The 4,826-nt window shown below is 37.2% G+C and overlaps 1 non-coding gene across 1 annotated transcript; it reads right to left on the bottom strand.

Moving 5' to 3' along the window:
• Positions 1–3,055: 3,055 nt before the first annotated feature.
• Positions 3,056–3,162, bottom strand: LOC141709148 (small nucleolar RNA R71). The gene has a single exon (XR_012569739.1). It is a non-coding gene; the product is annotated as a small nucleolar RNA R71 (small nucleolar RNA).
• Positions 3,163–4,826: the final 1,664 nt, after the last annotated feature.

Below are 4,826 nucleotides of genomic sequence, written 5' to 3'. Positions count from 1 at the left end.
AAAGTCTAGTTTCTTAAGCGACCGTGGTTTAATTCCAACTTATATATTGTTTATAGGTTACCAGACTCATCCCAGGCCTTTTACGACCCCCAGTCGCTCAGGCAAGTTTTCTACCCGTTATACTGTTGTTGTGATGTACATATTTGTTTGTGCATTATCTTGTGATAAGTGTATGGTTGTTATTAGCAAGTCTTGCCATATATTGGAGCATGTTGATATAATATATATATATATATATATATATATATGCATGCCTGTTCCATAATTTTGATATCTCATTGTTGATTCAATTGATTATAAACTGCATAATACCTATGCTAGAGATAAGCAGTACTTGTGTATACCCTTAGTATAGGGGACCCAGAGTTGAACATTTTTTATACCGGGAGGCGATGTTCCCGAATATAATATATATATATATAGTTTTCAAAACTATTAAATGAATAATGTTTATTTGATAGTTTTATATTATAAATGAATATTATTATGAATATTCATTCGAGGACTTATGACTCTGCTTATTTTATTTAATGAATATTATTTTGAATATTCATTCGAGGACTTATGACTCTGCTTATTTTATTTAATGAATATTATTTTGAATATTCATTCGAGGACTTATGACTCCGCTTATTTTATTAAATAATATTCTTTATTTTATTAAAGAATAATGTTTCGATATTTGCCAAGTATTCGGAAAATAATTGATACTATCAAATCATTCTTACTTTAAATATTTCTAAAGATTATTTTCAAACTTTATCAAAACTATTTTTGGAAAGTTAGAGCGGATCCCAAAACTCATTTTCAAATTTAAGATCTTTCTTTCGTAGGGGATTTAAATAGTCGATCAAAAATCTGAGGGATCCGGCTCCGTGATGTATTTTTATATTCGCAACAAAGTTGTTGTTTTGACAAAAGAGTTTTTGATTACTTACCCAACACTCGGGAAGTAAAATTCTTAGAATAAGTTAATCCATTAACAGGCATCGCCTTAAAAATATCGGTGAGTTTTCCTTTCCAACTAGATATGACTTCTTGATGGAACTGTATCAACAAGTTTCTACTTGGGAAAAGGGGGGACGAGCTTTACGTTTCAGAGTCATGGATTTCATCTGAACTAGGAGTGGCGTAAGTGATAAGTGGCATTTTATACCACTTAGAGCGTCTCATAATAGCTTGAATTGGTGTCTTGGACTCAATTATTTTGTGTATTTCACGCATTTTCTAGTATTTTTGCATTTCAGGGTATAACTTGCTTAGATAGGTGGTTTTCATCAAATAAAGCCTAAGGAAGTACTTGGAATCAGTCTAGGGGTGATGAGCAAAAAATCAGCACAAACAGGAGCAAAATGAAGAATTTTCCAGAAGGGTAACACGCGACCGCGCGCTAGGAGCACGCGACCGCGTGCGTGCGAAATTTCAGATTATGACTTTATTTGTTTTCAATTCTGTTTGGGCTTCTGTTGGCGCGGTGACTCCTGGACTCTTATATAAACCTTATGGGAAGACATTTTCTTAAAAAACAGGAGCGAAGACAAGAAGATTGAGAAGACCGTTTTAGCATACAACAACGAAGAAGAGGGAGCATTAGTTTATCTCGTGATTCTTTTAATTCGTTATAACAGTGGATGCTAGTTTTCTCTATGCTTTGAACCTTAATACTTTTGTGACGTTCTTCATTATTTATTAAGTATTTTTCAGCCTTATATAGTTGTGTTATTAACATGCTTTCATATGAACCCATGGTGACGATGAGTTCTATTATGGGCTAATCATTATCATGGGGTTCTAACGGATTTACTTATGGATTTCTATAGTTAATTTGTTCTGATACCTTAGTGTGTGGTGATTGATTGATATCCTAGTACTGGTTGTGCTTATTCGTCTTATGTACGTAGCTAACATATAAGATAGTGTGTTAATCTCTAATGAAGCGACAGTGAATATAGAGGTTTAGAACTTGCCATGCTAGCATAGGTTCATGTATTTGTTATGCATGATTCGTAGGTAATTTTAACCATCTTACTTGCCCTATGTAATCAAGACAGATAACTTGCGCATTAAACCGTTATGTTTTCAATTCTTATAGACATATAAGGACTAAGCATAATTGGTGTCTATTCAACTTCTATCTCTTTTGTGGATGCTTGGTAGTGGGGTATTCGTACAACGAAAGTTGGCGTTTACTAGTTTCGTGTTATCTGATTAGTGTCATCGCCATCACATGCTAAGGTTAAGAACAATGACTTGGAATGAAGTAGTAATGAAGTTAGAATTCCATGTTTGTCATATATAGTAATTCAACCTCAATTCTCTTAGTTAATGTTATTTAGTATAATTTCTTAGTTTAATAAAAACCAATTTGTTATTTGTCTTAGCATTGAGCGATAACCATACATTGTTGCATAGGTGCATAAATTGAACTTAACATAAACCAGTCTCTTTGGAACGAATCTGATTTATATCTTATACTACTTGTGAACGCGTATACTTGCGTGAATATTAGCGCGTATTTTCACCCTAACAAGTTTTTAGCGCCATTGCCAGGGACTCGGTGTTAATTTTGAGTTTATGTGTTTGTCATCAGTGGTCGTTAAAGTTCACTGACTCAGATTCTTTTACTTTCACGGTTTATTTATTTGTGTTTCAGGTACTCATTACAATGGGAGATCCAACAGCACGAACGAAAGCCTTGATGGATTTTTCTCAACCCAAGATCAATGACATTCAATCTAGCATTGTCAGGCCAGCTATCACAGCTAATACCTTTAAGATCAAGCCTGGCATAATTCAATGGTTGCATAATTCAATCCAGTTTGGGGGTTCTTCAACAGAAGATCCCAATATGCACATTAGGAATTTCTTTGAGATCTGTGACACCTTCAAGTTCAACGATGTTTCTGAAGATGCTGTGAAGCTGAGACTATTCCCATTCTCTCTGAGGGACAAGGCTAAGAGCTGGTTACACTCTCTACCAGCTGGTTCGATTACTACTTGGGAAGATCTTGCTCAAAAGTTTCTCACTAAATTCTTCCATATGGCAAAGACAGTAGCAATCAGGAATGCTCTTACTCAATTTGCGTAGCAATCAGGAGAATCGATATGTGAAACTTGGGAGTGCTACAAGGAGATGCTTAGGAAGTGTCCTCATCATGGAATGCCTGATTAGATGATCATCAATTTTTTTTACAATGGGTTGGGAGCACAGGCCAGACCCATGCTCGATGCAGCATCAGGCGGAGCATTATGGGCAAAGAGCTAAGAGGAAGCTTATGATCTAATTGAACTGATGGATGCTAATGAATATAAGTATCCAACCCAGAGATGTCCACAGGGCAAGGTAGCAGGAGTTCTTGAAGTGGATACAACTACAGCTATCACTGCTCAACTAAAGGCGTTGTCTATGAAGATCGATTCTCTGGCTAACTATGGTGTTAAGCAGATAATTAATGTTTGTGAGTTGTATGCAAGTCCGCATGTGACGGAGCAATGCACTATATCTAGTGACTCAGCTCAGTTTGTGAGCAACTTTCAGAGATTGCAGCAACTAGTTCCAGGCACTTATCATCTTGATAACTGGAATCATCCTAACTTCAGCTGGAGCAATAATCAAAATGCGATGCAACAGCCGTTCCAGCAGTTTGGAAATAAGTTATTCAACCCTCCTAGTTTTCAGCAACAAATTACACCAAAACAACAAACTCATGGTGCATGTCTATCTTCGAATGAAAAATCTAAATTGGAGGAGTTGTGGCTTATGTGCAAAAACCAGGCTCTTATATGCCAAAGCCAGGCTATTTTCATCAAGACTCTGGAGAACCAAATAGGGCAAATTGCTAATGCCTTATTGAATCAACCATCAGGAACGCTTCCTAGTGATACAGAAACAAATCCAGGCAAGAGGGAAGTTGAAGAACAGGTGAACGCCATCACCTTGAGGTCTGGAAAGGTCACAAGCCCCCAAATTCAACAAGATGAAGAGCCTGCAAAATCTCAAGTTTCAGAAAATGCAGTTGTGGCTGAAGAAGAAATGCAGAAGGAAGCAGAGGTGGAACCAAGGAAGACTACTGTGGAACACACTCCTCCTGAAGGTAATACAGGGGAGAAACAGATCTATCCTCCATCTCCTTTTCCTAAGAGGCTGCAGAAAAAAATGCTGGATAAGCAGTTTGAGAAGTTTTTGGAGGTGTTCAAGAAACTTCATATCAACATACCTTTCGCTGAAGCTCTTGAACAGATGCCTAGCTATGCGAGGTTTATGAAAGTTATTCTCTCTCGGAAAGTGAAGCTCGATGACTTAGAGACCGTTGCTCTAACGGAGGAATGCAGTGCTATGCTGCAACAGAAGTTGCCTCCGAAGCTTAAAGATCCTGGAAGCTTCACTATTCCTTGCACCATCGGAAACTTGTCGTTCGACAAGTGTTTATGTGATTTAGGAGCTAGCATCAATCTGATGCCCTTATTTATCTTCAAGAAGCTTGGTCTGCCTGATCTGAAACCAACATACATGTCATTGCAACTAGCTGACCGTTCTATCGCTTATCCACGAGGTATAGTGGAGGATGTTTTGGTCAAGGTGGATAAACTTATCTTCCCTGCTGACTTTGTAATTCTTGATTTCGAGGAAGATAAGAAGATTACCATTATCTTAGAAAGACCATTCTTGGCTACAGCCGAACTATGATCGATGTGCAAAAAGGAGAGCTTTCAATAAAGGTTTATGATCAAAAGGTCACTTTTAATATGTTCAAGGAAATAAAGTTACACACAGCTAAAGAGGAGTGCTTTAAAGTAGAGTGGGTCGACTCTGTAGTAAATTCAGA

This window comes from Apium graveolens, chromosome 2 (assembly GCF_009905375.1).
Source record: "Apium graveolens cultivar Ventura chromosome 2, ASM990537v1, whole genome shotgun sequence".
Taxonomy (NCBI): domain Eukaryota; kingdom Viridiplantae; phylum Streptophyta; class Magnoliopsida; order Apiales; family Apiaceae; genus Apium; species Apium graveolens.
Note: the sequence above shows the minus strand (reverse complement) of the source record. Positions and strands in the feature narration are given on the sequence as shown.